Here is a 12,609-nt window from a genome sequence, read left to right on the forward strand (position 1 = left end):
AACCATAAATCACTATTTTGGTTTCACTTGACGACTTGACTTTTTATTCTAGTAAGAGTTAACTTATATGCCCCTCCTCACGTTTTACTAGATCCCCCCCCCCCCCACGCCCTGCCGCCCCTCCAGTCCAGATGGCAAGAGCATGAAGGACATGGAGAGAAACTGTTTATGTCTTGGAACAGATCGAAATCATCAGAATTAATCGCAAATGCAGTCATTTACTCTGAAAATACTCCCGCTTGCTGTTTCTTTATTTAAAAACACGACTACACACTAAGTCTTAGGGGGCGGGGGGGGTTGCTGGCTGCAGTACTTTTGGCATGTTCCCCGCTCGGTGTGTGTTACTGCTCGTCCTGCGTCACCGCTGCTCCTCTCTGTTTATGCAACGGCTCTCAGGACATGGAGAGGAATGGTAAGATATTGTAACCTCCCGCTGTCTCACTAAATCTATGCAAACTGGCTTCACAGATTGAAGGGGTTCAAATGCAAACACACAGGAGAGCCGAGCCAGGTCCTTTTTACTTTAACGCTCCGGCCTGTTGTCCTGCTGTCATCCTTATTTGTAGAGGGCCTTGCCAAATATTGATGAAAGGATCCAACGTGATTCAAGTCACATTAAATTGGTTAATAGGTAAATTTGCCTGGCTACACTTCAAATATGATCGGATCTGAGTCAAATTAAACGTTTTTTTTTCGTCAGAGGGGGAAGTACACGGAGTTGGACGGATAGTAAGAAGCCCGTATTAAGTTGACACAGACTCCGGTCTGTTTTTTCCCGGTGGACCAGAGAAGATGCAGTGGAAATGAAGCGTACCGCGCCATGGCAGCTATTGCTTTATCTTTGTGCTCTGTGTGAGTGACAGAGGCGCCCTTGTGCAATCCGGGGCCTCTTTTCGCTTTCGAATGCGTTCGATGACTGGAGGGTGTGTGTGTGGGGGGGGGTCATCCGTGCAGAGCCAATGTTAGCCTTTATAACGCGACATGCATTCAACTCCGGCAAAATCGGAATCCAGACCGGACGGCGTGACGCGCAAGCCGAAATAGACATTTGCATATTTTTCAAAGAATACGCGCTATCCATGGCATCTGGGCAGTCATTTCCCGTTGTTTCACATTTTTGTTTTTTTGCAGGATTTAATTAAAACCCTTCGGTGATTTCGTGTCCGCTCAAAACAGCCAGGGTCTCCGTTTGATGTGCGTCCCTGACCTGTAGAACAAGGGCCTCCTCTTGTGTTCACAACACAACACTACATGAGAAATAACCCCGCTGGACATCTTGTGAGTCTCAGTGTTGCTGCCAAGAACAGAAAAATTGTAAAAAATAAATAAAGAATAATAATTTTGAAGTAACACAGGTGAGTTTTATGTGTGGCGTGCAAATTTCTGTGCCACCGTGAAAAAAAATAAAAAAATAGATGAGGTAATAGCAGCACGGGCGCCTAAACTTTTAGGAAGCGCGGCCCAAAAACTGACGCACTTCCTGGTTCGGCTACATCCTTCCCCTCCATTGTTTTCTGTGCGCGCTGAGACATCACAATGTCCGCTTGTTCCTTTTTATAGAACAAAATGACTTTTCAAACATGCAGATTTCCTCATGTCACTCTATGTCATCGCTGGACAAGGGATATTCTTGTGATTTAACATTCACTCTAACAGTGTGCGTGTTTTTTTACTCAAAAATTAAATCACGCTTACACGAGTCTCCGGCCGCCCCGGGCGGTTCTGGTTTGATTTCTCTTGGCTGCGCCGTTTCCGTCGCTACGGGTTTTCGAGGGAGTCGGTGAATGTCAGTCATTGAGATGCCTCCCATTGCCCCGCGCTCACGGAATACAACCTAACATTTCCGACAGTGACATTTAGATTCCCGGCGGATTGAATTCTTCACATCTTGAAGGAAACCGCATCTTTGGATGAAGTACATCGATTGGATTTCAACTTTCTCCCCGTCGCTGTGTTTCTCAGAATTATGATGGGAAAGTGTTTGATTTGCCCTGCAATACAAGGGACTAAAGTTTCACTGATTACACTTCAGGTTACCTCATTTTCCATTACATTCAAATAGAAATAGTATCGGGCCAAGTTAATAAACCAAACTCTTCACAATATTTCTTATCCGAGATTTGTTTGTGACTGAAGTCAATAAAACCCATGAAATTGATCTCAAACCCGCAGCGATTGCTCCCGTTGGACTCAGCAAATCTTTATGTTTTTCTCCGAGAGCCGGCAGAAAAATAAGACCGAACTCAGCAGATCACGATGTCTGCCGCCCGCCGATTTATTACAAGTTTAACATGTAAATGCCCTATTGATTTGTTTTGCTTTAAATCTGATATTGAAGTCAAATTAATGCAATAAAGACTTTTCTTTATACGGTAAATGGTCTCCGCTTACAGAGCGCTTTTGGCCCCTGTGTGGCTTCACAGAGCTTTACGCTGGATTTCACATTCACTCGTTCACTCGCCGATGGTGGCTGATCAGGATAAACGGGGTGTTTCGGTGTCTTGATCAAACCGCCAACCAGTGACGTTCAGTCAGTCGAGGCAGGAGAGGCCGGGCCTCACCTGTCATCATGGAGAGAAAAAATGCAAAATGAAAAAAATCAAATGAAATGGTTATATTTATTCAGTGATTTGTACTATAAAGTTATTTTCTAAGTAGCTTCACCATTTTTAGTTGTTTTTTTTTCAAAATGACTAAAAAAAAATTCACACACTTACCGTTCAAATATGAAGAAGAGACGTGTGGTGACGCGGCAACCAGCTGAGCCCACTATGGATTGCGCAATGATTCTGCTAACTGCGCTGCTATGCTATGCACTGTCTCTATGGATGTCACTATTAGAAAAACACTTAACATAATATGAATATATGATATATATAATATATCATATATTAATATATGAACTCCATAGTTTAGCTGATGCGTCTAATGTTTTTCGTCAACAACTGTAACGTGTTTCTCCTAATCATAAAACGACTGCGAAGAGACATGAAGTGAGGCAGGCAGTGACGGTGCCTCATGGTAGGGGGCAACACTGATCCCTGGGATCCTTCTTACTACTCGGCTACAGAATAATAGAATCAGCAATAGTAAGCTACAGTAAACAGTTAGCAAGTCAAGTGCAGCCATCCAACTTTTTTTTTTGCCGATCTCATCGGGCCGTATAGCTCCCAAACGGTGAGGGATGAATGTAAATCTCCTGGGCAGCTTCTCAACTTTTTGGCCCAGAAGGATCTCATTCAAACTGTTCCTGAGGCGACAAGGTTGCTCCGGCCGGTGGTCACCCTTCCGGCTACGACAGCATCGGCGGAGCGCTCATTCTCGGCACTGAAAAGACTCAAAACATACAGTCGGAAAAGGACCGATCAAGGACGACTGTCTTCAGTGGCAGTGATTTCCATTCAGACAGAGAGACTTTTAAAAATGAAGAAAGAAACGGAAGACTGCGACAATCAGGTTATCGATGCTTCAGAAAAAAGCGGCGCATGGACTTCATTTATAAGTAAAGGTAAGAGATAATAACGATTTCTTTACATGTACTTTTTTCTATGCTGATATCATATTTTTAACAAAAAATGTCAACTGCTGCCAATAAAATGGTGAATAAGCTACTCTGTAGGGTTCATATGTTTGTAAATCTGACTGATGATGTCAGTGCTTCACCAGCCATGAACCTCACCGCACGTCGCTGCCGCCAACCCTCTGGCTACCGACTGGACAGTTCAGAATCGGTCGGTGGGTGGATTTTAATTCTAAGCGATACATCATGCAAATTTAAGTCTGATTTTATTTCTATGGCGCCAAATCACAACACAATTTTCCCGTGACGCTTGGTCCGGACCATGCGCTTGAAAGCAATCTACACAAACAAAACTCTGGCGAGGAAAAAAACTGCCTTTTACCGAGCGGGTGACTTTCTGCCTCGGCCAGTTTGGATAAAAAGAAAGTGAGCGGACAGAGGTAAAGAGCAGGAGATGGAGATGGATGGTATGAGGGACGGGAGGGACAGGCACAAATAATATCATGCTAATGCAGACCGGGGTATTTTACAGTTTGCGGGCCACATCCGTCCTGTTTTGCTTTTTTTATGCGGCCCGCCAAACTATTTTCCTTGAATATTTGAATAAATAATTTCAATCAATATCGAATTTAGAAATTTCCTTTTGTTTTTCCTTTTCCTTTCTTAATTTTATATGGAAGATTACATACAAAATGATGTCGGAAGGTTCATATGATCATGAATGATTTAAAAGTTGAAATAAAATGAGAAAAAATGTAAATATTGAAATTTTCATTTTGTTCAAATTACATGATACCGATAGGTATAATAAGAAATGTGGCCCACCACTCAAAATAATTGGTCACCTCTGTGCTAATGATAACAGTAGCGCTACAATAGTGCTAACAATAGTGCTAACAATTCTCGTTGAAATCTTTTCAAGGCAACTTGGCTTGAATTTCTTCTATTGAAAACGTTTCACCTTTTGTCCGAGAGGCTTCTTCTTCTTCTTCTGCTCGAAATTCAAGCCCGCTTGCCCCAAAAAAGATTTTGACGAGCAGTAACCATGACCCGGATGACCGGGAACCTCTGTAGACAATAGCGCTAACAGCGCTAACAGCGCTAAAGGCGGGCAACTCGTTCAAGCCACTGTTTTAAAGCCACGATTCGACGATTATACATGCGCTCAGATTTCAAATTAAGACTGGAAAGAGAGCGAGGACGTCAGACAAAGCAAGGGAATCAGATACTCGGTGAGTTTCTATGACGACCGGAGTGTCTCTTTTTCATCAATAAAGGCTGATTGAAATACACCTGGACGCCGTTGAAGTGGCGAAAATGATTCTGACAAAGATCCGACCCCTGGCGTCGCTCCCGTTCACAGGTTGGTCTGCCACTGACCTCACATTTGCTTGGCTTCTTCTCCCTTCCCTCCCTTCATATCAAGAATAGACGGTGGCGAATTTAATCTGCTAAAAGCTGCCTTTGTCTCCGCAGGATTGTTTCCAAGGCAGATGGCACGACTCCTCAGCCGTTTGATCTGGAACCAAATTTGAGCGACGAGGGAATCCAACCATTTAAAACACGAGAACAGAGAATCGTTTTCCCTCCCTGGAGACTTAGGTGACGTTTCTTTTTAAACGGGCGTATATCGAATGGAAAGTCTCCGACGAGGCTCGTTGCCATTCCGATGAAGCGTTTTGTTTTCCGCCGGAGATGGAAGTGAGCGAGTGTCCTTGATGTGAAAAGGAGTTTCTCATCCTCACGCCACGGACGGGAGCGGCAGTCGGTTAAACGCCAATTCGTCGCCTACTGTGTCGATTCTATATTGTCCAATTCCTGCCAATTGGGAAAGTTCGCCATAATCTGGGAGAGGGTGAAGCTAAATATTTATGCTTTTTTTTTTTTTTTTTTTTTTGCCTGTTGACACAGAATCTGTTCGGCCAAACCGATCCTTTCCTGGGTGTTAGCGACACTTTACTAAACAGCCTACAGAATGAGAAATAAAATGATAGAAAATGATTTAAAACAAATGGGGTTTCGATTGAAACTCCGAGTTAAAATGGATCAGAGGACCTTCATGTCGCCGATGGTTATGAGATGAATAACCTGCGTCGATCTTGGATTGTTAAAATGGTTGCAGCACGAGAGAAAGCAATAGAAAATCCAGAAGCCGCGTAACAAATCGAACATTGGCAGCCTTTAAAACCATCTGTTTTTGTTTTTTTTCCAAAGAGTGTTTTAAAAAGGACTTGTAAGTTAAACTTTTGTTTCTAGCGAGGCAGAGAAACAAGAAAACAATAATATTCTTTAAAGAAAAAAAAAACTTTAAGAGTCGACGTCCCTCGTCCTGAGTGATTTCTTTGCCCGGCTGCCTGGTGAAATGAAAATACTCATCTTGAGCACATTCCTCTCAGCAAATACACAGAGCTGTCTCTTCTCCTTTGCAGGAGCAGGGAAATACACAATAAACGGAGCGGTGATCAAGTACTTTAAAACCATGTGAATGAGGCTACGCTTTGCTGTTGACTCATCATCTATTTTATCCTGTGAAATAAATGTGTTTCTCCTCCAATGGCTTTCTCTCCTCCAAACCCGGATTTACTTGTGCTACCGTTGTTGTTTCGACAGCTGACAGGCGCAACTTTCCAAACTGCCTATCTTTATGTCTCAAGGGCCACTCCGAACTTCACAACGCCTCTGAGGCCCCCCTGAGAAAACCGGCATGAACCTGCTTACGTCTCTATCCACGGTTTCTTCTTTTTTTTTTTTTTCTATTTGCAGACCTGCTGTCCAAGGGATGAAGGGGTTTTTTTCTTGCAGGTGAAGGAGACAAAAACAAAGCTTCAACCGCATCAGGGAAATAAAAACACGGGTGATCGGGAACCTAAAACAGAGAAGTAAGCAAGCGGAAGAGGAAATGTATAACATTAATCATATTAATAATAACCCGTCTCATAAACAGGAGGCCGAGGGCTCACAGTGTTACATTACACGTGTTTACCGGCTACTGACAATAAAATGGAAATGAGCTTATGTGTGAATGCGTTTTAAAAGTACAACTGTAGCCCATCGACGCAAAGTGTTTGTTTGACAAAATACAGATTTCTTTTTTTTTTTTTTTCCTTTGACGGATTACTTTTAGCACACCTTTGAGAACATCTGCCGCGATTCAAGTATCGCAAGATAATCCGCCGCTTTTATTGCTCCCGTCTCCTCACGGCATCATTTGATCGGATCCTCTAATCCTCTTCTGCGCCAAGAACGGCTTTTGAATAGAGAGATAATATACAATCACATATTGGTGATTAATTCATCAGGACACATTTAAAAAACGAAAACTCCATATGATGCTTTTTTTTTTTTAATTTGTTGCTTTACACCGGTTTTCTGTGTATTTCCCCCCCCCCAAGTCAAACACCACTCTTTGGCATCTACCGGTATGCTACCAGCAGGGGGCAGTAACAAGATGTTACTCAACCAGTCTTCCCAGTATACGGTACTTTTCCCGGGTGATGGAAAAGTAGGTACGTCCAATTGAGATTGTTCCAGTTTACGCTGAATGTGTGTTATTTTCAACCGACGATGGGAGTTGTAACGATAACGCCGCTGGATTTAATTCACTAAATCAAGCCCCCTCCTCCGCGCGCCCGTAAAACAGGGCTGATTCTCCACTGTAAAGATCTACCACGCCATCAGTGTCGGCGATTGTGTTGATCACTTTATTTTCTTTAATGGTCCTCTGATTTATAGACCATCCAAACAAAGGATGGTGAGTATATTAGACATCACTTGGTGAATTAGGTTTAATATATGTAAGAGTACTTAATAGATGTGTTGCCCCGGTGACTTGATGCATGGAGGTAATTAACTCAACACACAAACTCAGACGGGTGCAGAATTAATTCAATACCTCTCTTTTTCCTATCTCTCGGAGTGCACCGAGAGTGCAGATTCTATTTAGACTTCCCTTAATGAGCGATGACCTTGACAAAAGAAAAGCCCCCCCGCCGCCGCCGACCCCTTCCACCTCCTACGTGGACTGAAGGCTCCGTGGCTGTCAGGGGTGCAAGACTCTGGCGCTCATGTGCACTAAGTCAGTGTCACCGCGGCCCGGACAAAATCAAAAGAAAGAAAGAAAGAAAGAAAGAAAGAAAGAAAGAAAGAAAGAAAGAAAACACGGGGTGACCGGATGGTCAAGGCCTTCCCATCGAGGATGTTTCAAAGAGCGAGACGGCAGATGGGCGTAGGTAGGGGACGCTCCATCACGTCGCCCTACGCATAGCGCTCGCTGTTCGGTACGAAAAAAAAAAAAAAAACAGGGGCATAAGAGTCTGTAATTTATATGCTCGGGTGCACATAATAACTAGATTCCAGCTAATTAGTTAACCGCTGCGACCGGGGTTATGAGGTGCCAAGAAAATAACATGGGAGCCGAGAGTGATCGCGGCGAATTTGGGAGGCTTATGGGATGCTAGATGGCTGCAATAACAAAACCACTTAGGTATGTGATCTGCGGCTGATAGCCACGCTCGCGCTCGCCCAAGAAGTGCACAAAACTTACTTACCCTTTTGTGCCTCTGCGGCTGGACAGACAAATGTTAGCAGATAGCGCTTTATTCAGGAGTCAGAAGCTATACCCGCACCACAGTTATTAAAAGATTACATCGGGGATCACACCACTCTGTATGATTAATTAACCTTGACTGATGCTTCGTAAAGCTAAATCCAGCTGAGCAAGCGGGTACACGGGTCCGCGCGCACGTACACTTACATACGAGACAGATGAGAGCGTCACGGTAATACTGACTCAGGATTACTGTAGTGAAACAAAGCCTCGCTTTCTCATGATTACCGTGGAAGCGGTCCGCTCACCCTGCCCCACGTACAGAGCTCTCCATAGTCCTCGCTGATGCAAAGGCCGTTTATTTTCGGCCGTTTATTTTTAGTTTTTTTTCCCACCACACGGCATCCCTGCTCTTCCCCGCGTCTCGTTCATCACGCTACGCTTCGGACACGGACTCGATTTCGACGGCGTCATCATCCGAACCGCCGGGCCGAATCTGCATAAGGCGAGGGGGGCCGAGTTACTTGGCCTCGATCTCCCACTTCCCCCGGTTCGCTGATGAACAGCACTGCGCTGTCACAAGCCCGCGGGCCGGCCAATTACTAAAATATAAACCCGGTATTTGTCAGGCTTTTCAATTGCTTTTTGAATCATGAGGACGGAATACTAAAGCGTACACATGTGACAGTACAGGACGAACGCCTTTCTGTTTGTTATTGAAAAAACGAACGCCGTGAATAACCTGCAACAACACGCACCGGTGGACATTTACGACGTTCCCAGAGAAACAGCATAACTGTGGATATTTTCAATATTTTTTTTTATTAATATGTGCTGATACAAGGTCACTCTGACCTGTGATGAGGCAAACACTCACAGAAAATCCTTCACTTTGGCCAGGATAGCTGTCAAAGCAATGACCGTATGAAAAAGAAAAATTCAAAGAATGAACATCATTCCGCAAGAAAATTGAAACAGATTAAACTCAGTATTACAAATGTCTCAACAGTACATGATATATGATCAGTTTTATAGAAAAAAATCACAGACAGCTCTGGAAATGGTGCTTCATGTAGAATCCCACATGGCACGATATCAGCACGGGTCGAACCTCCGAAAGCCTACCAGCCTGCCAGGTAACACCGCTGGCATCCAATAATTTATATTCAGCACATAGCTAATTTCCAATACTGATCGGGCTCTGCAGAGGCCGGGACGTAAGCTGAGTTTTTTTTCTGCCTCCCTCCCCTCTGTACCATTGGGGCGGGGAGATTACGACGGCCACGCATGTGCGCGGACAGGAGACGTTCGTCTCCTCCACGCCGCCCGGGATGGCGCACCCGAAAAAGGAAAAGAAAAAATATAAGAGAGTCATGCCTTCGGATTCATCCTGCTTGGACGCAATGGAAAAGGATGTCAGCACGTAGACAGCAAAAATGGCTACCTCGGTCAGTCTATGCTGTTTGTTTTTAAGCTATCCGACGTTACTAAACATGAGTGCGCTAAATGTGTCCGTGTTTGGAAATATGCTCTTGTTTTGGACTTCGGGGTCTCGATGCAGAATGGGCCATACGTGTAAAGCATTAGGAGAACCCCGTGATCTGTTATTAGTCCTACCCTGTGCATCAAAAATGGCCACTGGCCTGAATGACGTCCACCTACACACACACACACACACACACACACACACACACACACACGCGCACACACGCACACGCACACACACACACATCCAACGTAAAAGAAAACAACACAAACCTCATCACTTAGTTAATGCCATACCCTAGATAGTCTTAAAACTACTCAATATACTCTCTAAAAGAACTGTATAGCAGTCACATGGACATGTAACAAGAGACCAATAACAAAATACTTTATTATTGTTTACATTTGCCTTTTAAAAATCTGTATAGGAAAATCCTATTATATTCGCTTGCACTCTAAAAATCTGGCTGATGCGGCAGTGGATTCTCTTTCACATTTTTTTTTTTTTTTAAAGGAAGCATTTCCGTTAGACCTATTCCTTCTCCCTATACAAGCAGATTTGTTATATTCTGTGGACAAAAAAAAAAACCTTGAAGTTTGACATGCCAGCTTGATCAATTTTGACCATAATGTGATAACCCTCTGGACTGCAAGCCACCAACAGAGAGTCATTTGAAACCAAGCGAGACATCCATCTCCTTATCTCCAGATGCAACCCTGCAAACCCTCACTCTCACCAGTCACCCTCCCGCTCCTACTGTCTTACCGGCTATGAATTTCTGCTGCTGTCCTCGTTTTCTCCTGTCGTGAGACAATCTTTGCAGACTAAATGACCCTTTGCTCTTCTGCTGATGGTGAACTTACACACACACACACACACACACACACACACACACACACACACACACAGGGATATGCACACACACCAGTCTACCAGTCCCCCAGCGCCCTTCTTGTGTTATACGGGCCACACAAAGCATATGTAAAAAAAAAAAAAAAAAAGAAACCCAAAAAGATCTTAGTGTGAAAGGGTCAACTCCAAGTGAATGGTCTATCAGCCTGCTGGGACCTCTGCTGTCTAATAACAGCCCCAACCTGCCACGGCTCACTCTCTACTGACAATAAGCTGCAGGGTTGAGGCAGCAGTGTGTCAAAGGTTGGGCATCCCACCTCATAAACAACTTCCCGCCAAACCGCCGGAGCGCGCCTGCTCCTGACAGACGGCAGGAAATGGAAATGGTGTAAGACATTCAGACACGAAGATAAAAACAGCCAGGAATGTAGCGAGGCCAAGCACACTGCGGTAAATTAGTACCCACTCTGTTGTAATTGTAATCAGAGGTTTGGAAGTGATGGAGAAACTCCCGTTGTGTAAACCTTCATCCAACAGTGTGGGCTGCAGATTTCCTACTATATAATCATTATCATTTACCACAGCACAGTGCAGCTCTGTTTATTGAGATATTAATCTGGGATAAACAAAGCTTTTGACAAAACAAATTAACGCTCTCAAAGAACTGCTGCACTAATGGAGTCTATTGAGACTGATATTAAAATGTGGATGGGAGTGGATATAGGGTTGGGTGGGGGTTACTGGGGAAAAAAAAGAAAAGGGAAAAAGCAAGCCCAAGGTGACGCACATTCCACCTCTCCAGGGGAGAGTCCGTCTCATTGGCGCTCGTCCCTAAACACCCGGGATCGGCGCGTCACGTCAAATACAGTCAGGAGGGGACGGAGAGCGCTGTGACCGGGCGGCCGGCTCCGGTCACCCTCTTCACGGAAGTCCGACTTGCTCAAATACATTCATTTGCTCTCCGGTAACCAAAGGATACCTCATCATCAAGACTTAGTCATTAAATCTGTGCGCACGTTGAGCTGCGCTGCCAACGGGCGACGCACATCTTTGCATTCGTAAACACAACTTCTCGCTTTCGCTATGAAATGCATGGGCGATGGGCTGCGAAGGGGCCCCGGCGGCACAACCGCCTCTAAGAGTTTAAAACAAACAAATGAAGCAAAAAAAAATATTCTCACAGTATCTCAATATTAAAATAAAACGCTTAGGCTGATATTATTTAATATCTGATCATTTTTGAACGCTACACAATTCCTGGAAACCGACCGCCGAAACGGGATCCCGCCCTCGATATAACGGATGCACTTTCAGTTGATTTTTATGTTTAAAGAAAAAAAAAAAGTACTTTTAGTAACACAAACATAAAGGATGGGATGGATGGGTTTCCAGGAGGGTAAAATTCTCTGTAAATAGGTTCAAATTCTGTCGTCCAGAAATAATTAGTACAAAAGTCACAAATGTTTTAGAGAACTAAATATTATGCCATTATATAGACTTTTTTTTAAGTAACCCCAACTTTGTCTGGCTTACGGCATCCCTGATCCAACCAGTATTGCACATGTTTCCCCGATGGCTCCAGCGATAATGAAGGGGCCTTCTTTCCGAGCTTCATCGCGCTCCATGGCCAATACAATGTTACTTACACAATGAACGGCAAGAATAAACGTGACAAATCCCCTTTCCCTTGTCTGCCTTTAACCCCCTCTCCCCTTCTTTCAGCCCCCAGGAGCCAAAGCTAAAAGCTGTCCTTTGGGTTCTCTCAGATGTGGGACAGTCGGGCTTAAGCCAAATGTCACACTGCAGCGGAGGCATCTATTTTCTGCTCACGTTCGGTCCACACATCATACGGTCTCACTTGGTGTGGGTTTACGAGGGAGGCGATGGAGGAGGGAAAAAAAAAAAAAAGCAAAAAAAACCAAAAAACACAGTGAACGATAACTCAAAGATTATAAATATTCAACAGCAATATGTAAAATTGAATCAAATAAACAATAAAAAAAAAAAACACCTATAAATAAGTGACAAAGAAGGCAAAGTCAGTTTTTTTAAAGGTCAAACAGATTGCAGCTGGATGACAGGATCCTCTTGAGAGGCCCTCTCTCGACAGTTGATTTTATGAATGTATCTCTTACATAAGGTGGCGTATTGGAAGCGTGTTCCGCAGATTCAGACAGCGCCGCTTATCATTTTCACGGCATATGT

Source organism: Fistularia commersonii, chromosome 28 (assembly GCF_037954325.1).
Source record: "Fistularia commersonii isolate RoL2024-O1a breed Wild chromosome 28, RoL_Fcom_v1.0, whole genome shotgun sequence".
NCBI lineage: Eukaryota > Metazoa > Chordata > Actinopteri > Syngnathiformes > Fistulariidae > Fistularia > Fistularia commersonii.